Below are 14,301 nucleotides of genomic sequence, written 5' to 3' on the forward strand. Positions count from 1 at the left end.
TGGAGAGATGCAGGGATGGACTAGCTGGCTTGGGGGAGTCAGTGGGTGGGGATGCAGGATGGGCTCTGGCTGGCTCTGGGGGTCAGAGGGATGGGGATGCAGGATGGGCTCTGGCTGGCTCTGGGGGTCAGAGGGATGGAGGGATACAGGGATGGGCTCTGGCTGGCTGGGGGGGTCAGTGGGGTGTGGGATGGAGGAATACAGGGATGGGCTCAGGCTGGCTCTGGGGGTCAGAGGGATGGAGGGATACAGGGATGGGCTCTGGCTGGCTCTGGGGGTCAGTGGGGTATGGGATGCAGGGATGGGCTCTGGGGGTCAGTGGGATGGGGATGCAGGGATGGGCTCTGGGGGTCAGTGGGATGGGGATGCAGGGATGGGCTCTGGCTGGCTCTGGGGGTCAGAGGGATGGGGATACAGGGATGGGCTCTGGCTGGCTGGGGAGGTCAGTGGGGTGTGGGATGGAGGGATGCAGGGATGGGCTCTGGCTGGCTCTGGGGGTCAGTGGGATGGGGAGGCAGGATGGGGTCTGGCTGGCTTGGGGGGATCAGTGGGGTCAGTGGAATGTGGGATGGAGGGATACAGGGATGGGCTCTGGCTGGCTTGAGGGGGGGGGGTCAGTGGGATGGAGAGATGCAGGGATGGACTAGCTGGCTTGGGGGAGTCAGTGGGATGGGGATGCAGGATGGGCTCTGGCTGGCTCTGGGGGTCAGAGGGATGGAGGGATACAGGGATGGGCTCTGGCTGGCTGGGGGGGTCAGTGGGGTGTGGGATGGAGGAATACAGGGATGGGCTCAGGCTGGCTCTGGGGGTCAGAGGGATGGAGGGATACAGGGATGGGCTCTGGCTGGCTGGGGGGGTCAGTGGGGTGTGGGATGGAGGAATACAGGGATGGGCTCTGGCTGGCTCTGGGGGTCAGTGGAATGTGGGATGGAGGGATGCAGGGATGGGCTCTGGGGGTCAGTGGGATGGGGATGCAGGGATGGGCTCTGGCTGGCTCTGGGGGTCAGTGGGATGGGGATGCAGGGATGGGGTCTGGCTGGCTCTGGGGGTCAGTGGGATGGGGATGCGGGGATGGGGTCTGGCTGGCTCTGGGGGTCAGTGGGATGGGGATGCGGGGATGGGGTCTGGCTGGCTCTGGGGGTCAGTGGATGGGGATGCGGGGATGGGGTCTGGCTGGCTCTGGGGGTCAGTGGGATGGGGATGCGGGGATGGGGTCTGGCTGGCTCTGGGGGTCAGTGGGATGGGGATGCAGAGATGGGGTCTGGCTGGCTCTGCGGGTAAGTGGGATGGGGATGCAGGGATGGGCTCTGGGGGTCAGTGGGATGGGGATGCAGGGATGGGCTCTGGGGGTCAGTGGGATGGGGATGCAGGGATGGGCTCTGGCTGGCTCTGGGGGTCAGTGGGATGGGGATGCAGAGATGGGGTCTGGCTGGCTCTGCGGGTAAGTGGGATGGGGATGCAGGGATGGGGTCTGGCTGGCTCTGGGGGTAAGTGGGATGGGGATGCGGGGATGGGGTCTGGCTGGCTCTGGGGGTAAGTGGGATGGGGATGCGGGGATGGGGTCTGGCTGGCTCTGGGGGTCAGTGGGATGGGGATGCAGGGATGGGCTCTGGCTGGCTCTGGGGGTCAGTGGATGGGGATGCAGGGATGGGGTCTGGCTGGCTCTGGGGGTCAGTGGGATGGGGATGCAGGGATGGGCTCTGGCTGGCTCTGGGGGTCAGTGGGATGGGGATGCAGGGATGGGCTCTGGCTGGCTCTGGGGGTCAGTGGGATGGGGATGCGGGGATGGGGTCTGGCTGGCTCTGGGGGTCAGTGGGATGGGGATGCGGGGATGGGGTCTGGCTGGCTCTGGGGGTCAGTGGGATGGGGATGCAGGGATGGGCTCTGGCTGGCTCTGGGGGTCAGTGGGATGGGGATGCAGGGATGGGCTCTGGCTGGCTCTGGGGGTCAGTGGGATGGGGATGCAGGGATGGGCTCTGGCTGGCTCTGGGGGTCAGTGGGATGGGGATGCAGGGATGGGGTCTGGCTGGCTCTGGGGGTCAGTGGGATGGGGATGCAGGGATGGGCTCTGGCTGGCTCTGGGGGTCAGTGGGATGGGGATGCAGGGATGGGCTCTGGCTGGCTCTGGGGGTCAGTGGGATGGGGATGCAGGGATGGGCTCTGGCTGGCTCTGGGGGTCAGTGGGATGGGGATGCGGGGATGGGGTCTGGCTGGCTCTGGGGGTCAGTGGGATGGGGATGCGGGGATGGGGTCTGGCTGGCTCTGGGGGTCAGTGGGATGGGGATGCGGGGATGGGGTCTGGCTGGCTCTGGGGGTCAGTGGGATGGGGATGCGGGGATGGGGTCTGGCTGGCTCTGGGGGTCAGTGGGATGGGGATGCAGGGTCTGGCTGGCTCTGGGGGTCAGTGGGATGGGGATGCAGGGATGGGCTCTGGCTGGCTCTGGGGGTCAGTGGGATGGGGATGCAGGGATGGGCTCTGGCTGGCTCTGGGGGTCAGTGGGATGGGGATGCAGGGATGGGGTCTGGCTGGCTCTGGGGGTCAGTGGGATGGGGATGCAGGGATGGGCTCTGGCTGGCTCGGGGGGTCAGTGGGATGGGGATGCAGGGATGGGCTCTGGCTGGCTCTGGGGGTCAGTGGGATGGGGATGCAGGGATGGGGTCTGGCTGGCTCTGGGGGTCAGTGGGATGGGGATGCAGGGATGGGCTCTGGCTGGCTCTGGGGGGTGTCAGGGCTGATCCCTGCAGAAGATGGGGGCCCGCAAGAGACTGTAAAAGCCCCTCGCCTCTACACGCTCTGCTTATAGAAACTCCCTGGAGTCACAGATTTACTGACTTTTTGGGGGGGATGAGAGCTGCTACCATCAAGCGATTTACCCTAAAAACCAAGGGGGCACTTGAATCCGCCCAGGGTACCCCAAGCTCTTTTCCCACAAGAGAGCTTGAAAAACAAGAGAAGGGACCAAGCCGCAGTCTCGGGAAGCTGACTGCTCAGGCCGGCGCGCCCAGAGCCCGTTGCTTCCCGGCGCACACGGATCGAGCATCGCCTTAAAGGGTTCTTAACCCAACGAAAGCTACGCGTGGTGGAGCAGACGTGGCTGTGAGGCTGTCTACACTGCCACCCCAGTTTGAACTAGGCTAAAGCAGGCATTCGAACTTGCAAGTGAAGCCCGGGATTTAAATACCCTGGCCTTTATTTGCATCTTCCCATCCACGCGCCATTTTTACATCCCCCCAGTCCAAACTAACCGCCCGCGGCTCCACGCGGCCGTCAAACGTTAACTCGAACTGAGTCCTTAGTACAGGTTAACGGTTACACCTCGTACTCGTAACCCCGTTCCTACATCCCACGGGGTGTAACAGTTCATTCGAACCAAGGACTCAGTTTGAGTTAATGTTTGACGGCCGCGTGGAGCCGCGTGGAGCCGCGGGTGGTTAGTTTAGACTAAGGGGGATTTAAAAATGGCGCCCAGATGGGAAGATGCAAATAAAGCCCAGGATATTTAAATCCCAGGCTTCATTTGCAAGTTCGAATGCCTGCTTTAGCCTCCCTAGTTCGAACTGGGGGGCTAGTGTAGACGTACCCTGAGTTTAACCCCTTGGTCACCAGGCGCTGGCCAGCACTCCTCCTGTCCATCCCCCCCCCAATCAGTGGGGGACAGGAAGGCCCACGTTGCCTGTGATTTCTTCCTGGAGATGTAGGAGAAAACACAGTCACTAAGGCACATGCCACTCTACTTTTACTACTGACCACACAGAACTGAGCAGGGTCGCCACGCGCCTGGAATACGGCCACTCGGATCTAGGAGAGTTAACTGGCTTAGTCTGGGAAACTTTCAGGAGCGGGCACCAGCCGCTTTGTTGGAAGGCGGACGAGGAGGACAAGGATCCTCCTCCTCTGTTGCTCCGTCCTCCTTGTGTTTCTTCCCGGTATCCCACTTCCCCCAGCACTTGGCTCACCGCCCCCGAGGAATCTCGCTAGGTTTGAAGCCTGCCCGCGAAGATGCTCTTCCCTCTCTCGGCCAGGCGGAGCCCGTCCCCAGGGTGGGAGGGTGCCCTTGCGGCTGGCGGGTCTCGCACTGAGAAGGGGGTGGAGGCTGCCTGAAGCTGAAGCGAGAGGAAGTGGAACTGGAAATGAAAGGCTTAGAAAGGGAGGGGGAGCGGAAGCCGAGGCAGAGGTGAGATGCGCTGAAGCGGAGGCCGCAGCGACGCTGGAGAACGCTGAACGGTCGGATGCTCCGGGTACCCCACCCACCAACCCTGCTCCAATCCCTGCTCAACACTCCAGGAAACGTCCGTGTCCCAGGCGGGCGTCTTCCTCCGCCTCGCGAGGGCCTGCCACGGCCCTTCCTGGGGGCAGCCCACTTGTCAGAGGACGCCTTGGCCGATTCTGAGCTGCAGAAGCAAGAGGCCAGACTGAGGATGGGCCTCGCCCCCGAACAGGCCCGGTGTCAGGTCAGACCCCGGGGCTATGTCTAGACGACGCGGCTCCGTCGACGGAGCCCTGTAAAATAGTTTAGTGGGCGCAGTCAAAGAAGTAGGATTTAAACAATCCCAGCTTCATTAAAATAAACACGGCCGCCGCGCCGCGCTGCCGACCGGCTGATCATCCGCAGTCTAGACAATTGAATCATCATTAGGGATGTCGGTTTGGAGTTGCGAACCGCGGGCCGGTAGACGCGCTCACGCTGCGTGAGCGACCAGCTAGCCAGGTGGGATGGGATCCCTGGGGCCGGACTCGCTCATGCTTTGCCGGGACCATGCGTGGGACGGGCAGCGCCCCGGGATCTGTGTGCGCCTGGGTCAGCCACGTTCCCCACCAGCCAGTTCTCTCCCCCTGCTCCCTACCCGGCCAGTCCCGCTCCCCCGACCCCCTCCCAACCAGCCGGCCGATTCTCCCCTGCTTCTGCTCCCGCTGCCTCCGACACCCCACCCTCCTCCCAGCCAGCCCAGCTTTTGCCAGCCGGTTATTCCCCCTCCATCTCCCCCGGCCAGCCCTGCTGCCCCCGATGACCCCCCCACCTCCCCCCAGCCCTGCTTCCCAGCAGCCGGTTTCCCACCCCACATCTCCTCCCAGCCGGCCCCACTCCCCTCCCGGCCAGTCCCCCCCATCCCAGATGAAGTGTGCCTGGTACTTTTTCTGAACTCACCTGGTAACCCGATCAGAGAAGTGGACAACACCCCCCCGTGGCAGGGCCGAGCGTGGCGGTTGCCGTTGGGGTCGGTGGTGCAGGGCCCATTCCAGAGGCTGGACCCAGCGTGCGCTGGGCCAGGGCGCTTTGCCCGTCACAGCGGCCGTGCTCAGAGCAGACGAGTGGGAGCAGGAGCACCGGCCTCGGGCCCCCGGCAGTCGCCAGCGGGTCCTGGCTGATCCCACGTGGCGAGTGCGGAAGAGACTCAGGGACGAGTCAGAGGGGGCAGCCGAAGGCTCTTCTCCGGTAAGTGCCTGAGAGCAGCGCCCCCGCTCACCGGCCCTGCCTTGAGCGGCAGAGCCGGGCCGCGCTCCTGGGCAGGGCAGCTCTCGCCGCAGGCCTGGGGAGGGGTTCAGCCCCCCGTGGCTGTGGCCCCAGAGCCCCGTGGGCCGGTCGGACGGGCCTTGAGGGAGGGAAGAGGGTCCTGCCAGGGCGCCTGTCTGGCCTCCGCCGAGCCTGTGAATGCTCCGGGGACCCTGCATGAAATGGGAGGGGCCTCTGCTCCCCGGAGCCCCGGAGCAAAGGGGAGGGTCAGCGCGGAAGTGAGGGCTGCGCCCCTCCCCCCCGTTCCCTTCTGGGCCAAGGCCCCAGGTGCTGTCACACCCCCAGGGACCGTTATCCCCTGGCCCACGCGCAGCGAAACCCAGCGTCTCCGGAGTGACGGGACCTCCCACCTGCCAGGGGCCTTTTCATGGGAACAGTCGGGGTCCCTGCTGGCCGGCAGGTTCCTCCGAGTTCCCCAGGCATCAGCTGGCACCACCGAAGGGCCGTTGTGCATGCAGCACTGCTAGTCACTGGGGGACCGCCCCTTGCGAGGGGGGTGGGCGGGTGGCACCTGCTGCTGTCTCCCAGATAGAACCCCCTAAAATGCAAGCCCAGAGCAGAGCCCCTGGTCATAACAGCGCCCCACAAAGCAGGCATGTGTGTGAGCAGCGCGGCCAGAACCTGCCAGGCCCCAGCCCTCACTGGACACCTCCTGGGGCCTCTTTGCATCCACTTGGGGAACCCCCCCACGGGTGCAGCGCTGACCTGCCTGCTGCTACTGAAATCCAAGAACGTGACACCCCCGAGGCAAAATCGAGGCAGGAAGTGATGCCAGTAACATCGCTGAGGGCATCACACCCCCTCCCCGACGGCATGGTCATTGGAGTGGGGCCGGACGCGCTGGGGTTGAGTTCAAGAAACGTGCAAAAGTTTGAAAGGGACTCGATGACTCGTGGACACGCTGACACACGGACACGTTGACATGTCGACAAGCCGACATGCGGACCCGTGGACATGCCAGCACGTTTCAGGCAATGTCAGGACTGAAGGGGCCGGCGTGGCGCCGGTTTGCAACTGCAAAGGGGAACCGATAACGCGGGGGACCAGAGGTCGATGTGCATGCTGGGAAGCCGACACGACCGGCTGAGGGTCTGTGAGAGCAGCAGGCCTGTGGGACCCAGAGACTAAGCGATAGTTCTGGGGTGCTGGGCGCCCCTGGGCAAATCCCACTTCCTCAGGGCGTTGGTCCCCAGCGCCGATGCTGCGAGATCTGTCGCCTGGTGCTGCGGGAGGCTCTGATTCCATCTGCGCTGCACACGATCAGGCCGCCCATCGGAACGACACCAAGCAGTGGCCAGCGGGGAGAGCTCAGCGCCTGCGCCTGTGGGGGAGGGTGTCACGACGCGGTCAGTCCTCAGCCCAGCAACAGCCACGATCTCCATCACCAATCTGCCTGGAAATAGCACCCTGCCGCTGGGTGTGAGCAGGGAGCGGAGCCGGCAGGACGGTCCCAGCGGGGGCGGGGCGGTTCTGCAGACCTGGCGCTCTGGGCCTGCCACACAGCTCACTGCCAGGGGCCTCTGGCCCGTGCGGTGCAGGAGGGCAGGGGCGGCGATCACAGTGGTCCCCTCTGGCTTTCCCACCTGTGCAAACCCGGCGCCCCGCCGGCCTCAGCCCCTCGCAGGCCTTTGGCTCATTGACGTTGGGCCTGCGCCCGAGTCGCTCGGCGACAGACGCTGAGTCTGGAGGCCTCTCGCCCGCGTGGCCCGGCTCATAGCTGGAGGAGGGGCTGATCGGTACCATCGCTGTGCACTTTGGGGGGTCGCTGTGAGTCCTTGGGGTGTAACTGGTGTGATGTAGTGGGGGGTACCTTGCTGGTTACTGTGCTGGGCAGTGGGCTGTGGGTGACCTACACTGGCTGTAGCACGGCCCAGCAGGGCAGGGGATGAGTCATTATGCAAGGAGGCTCCGGACCTGTCCGACGAGTTATCTCCCAGGGAGCGGAACAATGGGAAGAAGGGGAGTGGAGCCCTGGCTGGGGGCAGGGCTGGAAGTGAGGGAGTTAGGTTTCTGGCTGGGATCATGGAGGAAGCAGCCTAGGCAACGGGCTGGATTTAGGGGCGCAGGCTCCCCCATCTCAAGAGGGGCTGAGGAATCCTAGGCCTGCCCTGTAACCAGCTTACATCTATATTGTGCTGTATCGTGGAGAAGCAATAAACTCCCTCTTTTCTACTGGCTGGTGGAGTCTGTCCGGGCCATTCCGGGGGAGCAGGAGACGGGGGCCATGACGCACCGCCACAAGTGGGAGCTGGGGTACGGCGGAGCCCTCTGGGCCCCCTCAGACTGTGAGGCTGCATCAAACAGCCGCCCTCCCCGGCTGTGCATTTGTGGAGCCGCCCACAGGCAGGGACACAGGCAGCGATTTCCACGCATGCTTACACCAGCCATGCTGGCTCATCTCCAGCTTCTCATCCACTGTAGCCCCCAGGTCCTGTTCTGCAGAACTGCTACTTGGCCGGTCAGTCCCCAGTCTGTAACAATGCATCTACTCTGTCCAGGTCACTCTGGACCCTTCCCTGCCCCGTTCCCTTTTGGGCCAGGGCCCCAAGTGATGTCACACCCCCAGGCGCCGTTTATCCCCTGGGCCACGTGAAGGGAAACCCAGTGTCTCCCGAGTGACGGGACCTCCCAAACAAGAGCCGCTCACCTGTCCGGGGCCTTTTCATGCCAACAGTCGGGGTCCCTGCTGCCCGGCAGGTTCCCTCCGAATTTCCCAGGCGTCAGCTGGCACCACCGAAGGGCCGTTGTGCATGCAGCACTGCTAGTCACTGGGGGATCGCCCCTTGCGAGGGGGGTGGGCGGGTGGCACCTGCTGCTGTCTCCCAGATAGAACCCCCGAAAATGCAAGCCCAGAGCAGAGCCCCTGGTCATAACAGCGCCCCACAAAGCAGGCATGTGTGTGAGCAGCGCGGCCAGAACCTGCCAGGCCCCAGCCCTCACTGGACACCTCCTGGGGCCTCTTTGCATCCACTTGGGGAACCCCCCCACGGGTGCAGCGCTGACCTGCCTGCTGCTACTGAAATCCAAGAACGTGACACCCCCGAGGCAAAATCGAGGCAGGAAGTGATGCCAGTAACATCGCTGAGGGCATCACACCCCCTCCCCGACGGCATGGTCATTGGAGTGCGGCCGGACGCGCTGGGGTTGAGTTCCAGAAACGTGCAAAAGTTTGAAAGGGACTCGATGACTCGTGGACACGCTGACACACGGACACGTTGAGATGTCGACAAGCCGACATGCGGACCCATGGACATGCCGGCACGTTTCAGGCAATGTCAGGACTGAAGGGGCCGGCGTGGCGCCGGTTTGCAACTGCAGAGGGGAACCGATAACTTAGGGGGACAAGAGGTCGATGTGCATGCTGGGAAGCCGACACGACAGGCTGAGGGTCTGTGAGAGCAGCAGGCCTGTGGGACCCAGAGACTAAGCGATAGTTCTGGGGTGCTGGGCGCCCCTGGGCAAACCCCACTTCCTCAGGGCGTTGGTCCCCAGCGCCGATGCTGCGAGATCTGTCGCGTGGTGCTGCGGGAGGCTCTGATTCCATCTGCGCTGCACACGATCAGGCCGCCCATCGGAACGACACCAAGCAGTGGCCAGCGGGGAGAGCTCAGCGCCTGCGCCTGTGGGGGAGGAGGGGGGGAGGGTGTCACCACACGGTCAGTCCTCAGCCCAGCAACAGCCACGATCTCCATCACCAACCTGCCCGGAAATAGCACCCTGCCGCTGGGTGTGAGCAGGGAGCGGAGCCGGCAGGACGGTCCCAGCGGGGGCGGGGCGGTTCTGCAGACCTGGCGCTCTGGGCCTGCCACACAGCTCACTGCCAGGGGCCTCTGGCCCGTGCGGTGCAGGAGGGCAGGGGCGGCGATCACAGTGGTCCCCTCTGGCTTTTCCATCTGTGCAAACCCGGCGCCCCGCCGGCCCCAGCCCCTCGCAGGCCTTTGGCTCATTGATGTTGGGCCTGCGCCCGAGTCGCTCGGCGACAGACGCTGAGTCTGGAGGCCTCTCGCCCGCGTGACCCGGCTCATAGCTAGAGGAGGGGCTGATCGGTACCATCGCTGTGCACTTTGGGGGGTCGCTGTGAGTCCTTGGGGTGTAACTGGTGTGATGTAGTGGGGGTACCTTGCTGGTTACTGTGCTGGGCAGTGGGCTGTGGGTGACCCCCACTGGCTGCAGCAGGGCCCAGCAGGGCAGGGGATGAGTCATTATGCAAGGAGGCTCCGGACCTGTCCGACCAGTTATCTCCCAGGGAGCGGAACAATGGGAAGAAGGGGAGTGGAACCCTGGCTGGGGGCAGGACTGGAAGTGAGGGAGTTAGGTTTCTGGCTGGGATCATGGAGGAAGCAGCCTAGGCAACGGGCTGGATTTAGGGGCGCAGGCTCCCCCATCTCAAGAGGGGCTGAGGAATCCTAGGCCTGCCCTGTAACCAGCTTACATCTATATTGTGCTGTATCGTGGAGAAGCAATAAACTCCCTCTATTCTACTGGCTGGTGGGGTCTGTCCGGGCCATTCCAGGGGAGCAGGAGGCGGGGGCCATGACGCACCGCCACAAGTGGGAGCTGGGGTACGGCGGAGCCCTCTGGGCCCCCTCAGACTGTGAGGCTGCATCAAACAGCCGCCCTCCCCGGCTGTGCATTTGTGGAGCCGCCCACAGGCAGGGACACAGGCAGCGATTTCCACGCATGCTTACACCAGCCATGCTGGCTCATCTCCAGCTTCTCATCCACTGTAGCCCCCAGGTCCTGTTCTGCAGAACTGCTACTTGGCCGGTCAGTCCCCATTCCAAGAACGTGACACCCCTGAGGCCAAATCGAGGCAGGAAGTGATGCCAGTAACATCGCTGAAGGCATCACACCCCCTCCCCGATGGCATGGTCATTGGAGTGGGGCCGGACGCGCTGGGGTTGAGTTCAAGAAACGTGCACAAGTTTGAAAGGGACTCGATGACTCGTGGACACGCTGACACACGGACACGTTGACATGTCGACAAGCCGACATGCGGACCCGTGGACATGCCGGCACGTTTCAGGCAATGTCAGGACTGAAGGGGCCGGCGTGGCGCTGGTTTGCAACTGCAAAGGGGAACCGATAACGCGGGGGACAAAAGGTCGACGAGGCTGCTGTGCATGCTGGGAAGCTGACACAACTGGCTGAGGGTCTTTGAGAGCAGCAGGCCTGTGGGACCAGAGACTAAGCGATAGTTCTGGGGTGCTGAGCGCCCCTGGGCAAACCCCACTTCCTCAGGGCGTTGGTCCCCAGCGCCGATGCTGCAAGATCTGTCGCCTGGTGCTGCAGGAGGCTCTGATTCCATCTGCGCTGCACACGATCAGGCCGCCCATCGGAACGACACCAAGCAGTGGCCAGCGGGGAGAGCTCAGCGCCTGCGCCTGTGGGGGAGGGTGTCACCACACGGTCAGTCCTCAGCCCAGCAACAGCCACGATCTCCATCACCAACCTGCCCGGAAATAGCACCCTGCCGCTGGGTGTGAGCAGGGAGCGGAGCCGGCAGGACGGTCCCAGCGGGGGCGGGGCGGTTCTGCAGACCAGGCGCACTCGCTGCCAGGGGCCTCTGGCCCGTGCGGTGCAGGAGGGCAGGGGAGGCGATCACAGTGGTCCCCTCTGGCTTTTCCACCTGTGCAAACCCGGCGCCCCGCCGGCCCCAGCCCCTCGCAGGCCTTTGGCTCATTGACGTTGGGCCTGCGCCCGAGTCGCTCGGCGACAGACGCTGAGTCTGGAGGCCTCTCGCCCGCGTGGCCCGGCTCGTGGCTGGAGGAGGGGCTGATCGGTACCATCGCTGTGCACTTTGGGGGGTCGCTGTGAGTCCTTGGGGTGTAACTGGGAGCTGGGGTACGGCAGAGCCCTCTGGGCCCCTCAGACTGTGAGGCTGCATCCAATAGCCGCTCTCTCCGTGTGGCGCGGGGGGGGGCTGTCTGCTCTGTGACCGGGGTCCCCCTGCGCTGGGATGGGAGATTCTCACTGACTCTCCCAATGTGGATTAACCCAGACACCCAGGCTCAGCCTCCCAGGGAGAGACAAAGGGAGGGGGGTGGAGACCAGCACCTGGCTGGGGGGAACGGCCTGGCTGTAAGGCAGCTGCTGTCTGGGCAGCATGGGGAGAACAGTCTAAGCAGGGGGCTGGGATTTAGGGGCCCAGTCACTCCCCATCTCTTGGGGCTGAGGCACCCTGGCCCTGGCTCCTGGAACCAGATGACACCTGTGCTGTGCTGTATGCTGGAGAAGCAATAAACCCTCCCTATTCTACTGGCCGGTGGAGTCTGTCCTTGTGGCTCTGGGGGTGCAGGATCGGGGGGACAGTGGTGTCCGAAGTGGGATTCACTGCACCCCATGGATGGAGCTTCCAGGGAATTGTGCGGCGCTACGGCACTAGGCCGGTGAGTCTGCACCCAGGAACCGGCCTACGCCCATCTCCCGAGGGCAGACCTTGTGCAGAGAGAGGGGCCTGGCCATGGGGAAAGCAACCAAGACCCAGCTGATTGCCCGGCTGGAAGAGACTGACCTGTGCAGGGGCCTGGACCCTGTCCCAGCGGGGAGCAGCCCGACCCCCCGGGAGCGTCTCTGGCTCTCAGACTGGAGGGAGGGGTGGTGACCGTCAGAGAGACGCGGTGCCCATCCAGCCAAGCCCTGCCGGCCGCCGTTCGTCCAGGGCGGGAGTCAGCCCGGCAGAGCTGCGCTGGCTGGAGATGGAGCTGAGGCTAAGAGAATTGGAGTCACAAGAGCGTAGAGAGCAGCGGCAGCATGAGCTGGCCATGCCAGAGCGGAGAAGCTGAGAGGCCCCGTGTAAAGACGTGGGGGACATGGACGGTTCCTCAGCTGCTGTGAGCGGGCCTGTGAGCTGCCCCAGACCCCCCCAGCTGACCGGCTGCAAGAGCTCACCCCCTTGCTGGATCAGGAGGGCTCAGCCAGCTGGAGATCTGCAGCCGGGTGATTACGAACGGGTCAGAGAGGCCCTGCTGCTCAGGTTGGCTTTCTCTCCACGGGGAGGCCAGTCCCAGTGCTCTGGGTGTTGGTCACGGCCCCACTCCCCAGCTCTGTGTGCTCCAAAACTCGCCTTGTTTTCCTCTCTCTGCTGCCTGCAGCCTGGGGGCTCAGCTTGGGGGTGGCCTCGCCGCCCTCCCTCGTCCGGCGCGGTTCTGCCCCTGCTCCCCTTTCCTGGAAGAAGCCGACAGAAAATAACTGTGGTGAGGTCTGTGGTCGGTCCCCGGCACATCTCACAGCTCAAACCTCACCGAATCGCCGCCCCCGCGGGAAGGGCAAAGTCACGATGTCATTAGCATATTTCCTGCCCATTCTTTTTGCGCAAGGGGTTTTGGTGCCGAACGCAGCAGTGGAGCCGCTTCCGTTTTGCACAAACCCCCTTTTGCACAAGATCCTGATGCCTCGCCTGGGACCCGGCACGGTGCAGTCGTGGGCCACACGTGCGTGGGAGGGATGCAGGGCCACACACCCCTCCCCAGATTTCAGCCGGGTTCTCCCCAGAATGTGGCCAGACCAGTCAGTGCCAGGGCGCGGGAAGGGAGGGGAGCTGCAAGGAGCACGTCGGGAGGGGATGATCCCAGATACCTCCCGTCTGCCTCCCTCCGTGCCTTCGGGGCCAGGCACAGCTTGTCCCTGGCCAGTGATTCTGGTCGCCCGGTGACGAACCTTTCCCGGCCCAAGGCAGCTGGTTTCAATGGGGGACCGTGTCTGCAGGCAGCCTCGGGACGTGCCCATCCCACATGTCCCCACAACGCCAATGGGCGGGTCTGTGTTTCCCTGGCGCCCCCCGCAGGACGGTTCCCAGCCTCGCCCCAAGCTCCGGCCGCCCATGGCGCGGGGGGACCGGGACATGCACACGCCCAGCCTGGGGCAGTCCATTTCAAGAGAGTTTGTTCTGTCTCCGCGACAGCCCTGCACCCAGCTGTGACGGACCAGGCCGTGTCTGGGCACAGCTGAGGGCGTCCGCTCAGGGCGAATTGCTCAAATTCGGGGCTCCTTACAGCCCCCAGACTGGTGACCTCTCCACACAGGCCACAAACCAGTCCCACAGAGCGCTTCAGCTGCCTGCCTGAAGCCTCCCGAGCAAAACCCCTCCGACACCCCAGCAATATCCGTGCCCCAGATGGCCCCGGGCCTATACACAGGTGGGGGGTCCTAGCACCCAATCCCACCTACCCCGAACAAGTTCTGTCCGGTTCCAAGAAACCAGCCACAGATCCCTGGTCAATTTGCCCTCTGGACCTTACCCACAAATCACGCTGGGCCAATCCTTTAGAATCTAACAACTAAAGGTTTATTATTACAAGAAAGAAAAGCCTGAGAGTGAGGTTGTTAAAGAATAGTACGTTACATGCACCGAATCTCCCAGTTCTCGATGCAGGCTCTAGCAGAGATGTTGCAGCTGCTGGTTTAAAAGTCCTTGTTGCACATCCTACGATCAGGATGGGTTCACAGGTCTTCCGGGCTCTTCAATCCCTGCAGTGCTGCCTCTGGGATGAAGTGCCGAGCTGAGAACCAAGATGGAGTCCCCCACATGGCCTCTTTATCCCTCCTTCCTGGCCTCTTCTTGGCTATAGCAGGTCACCTGGTCCATCTTATTCCTGTGTTGCCTGCTGGTAGCCGTTAGGTATGAGTCCCCACTCATTAGGTGTGCCGTGGCCCATTGAGAGCCATTGTCCCACAGGGCCTCGCTAATTAGCATGTCCACAGGCCCGGCCCTGCCCAATGCTCAACCACATGCAGGGAAATATTCAGTGTCCATACAAGTACATGCTAATAATTGCACACACAGACA

The 14,301-nt window shown here is 63.5% G+C and overlaps 1 protein-coding gene across 2 annotated transcripts in view; it reads left to right on the forward strand.

Annotated features, from left to right (window-relative positions):
* Positions 1–14,301, forward strand: part of LOC112547409 (C-type lectin-like) — a 416,253-nt gene that overhangs the window by 189,899 nt on the left and 212,053 nt on the right. The gene's annotated exons all lie outside the window — the stretch shown is intronic.

This window comes from Pelodiscus sinensis, chromosome 1 (genome assembly GCF_052426305.1).
Source record: "Pelodiscus sinensis isolate ZL-2025 chromosome 1, ASM5242630v1, whole genome shotgun sequence".
In the NCBI taxonomy this organism is placed as follows: domain Eukaryota; kingdom Metazoa; phylum Chordata; order Testudines; family Trionychidae; genus Pelodiscus; species Pelodiscus sinensis.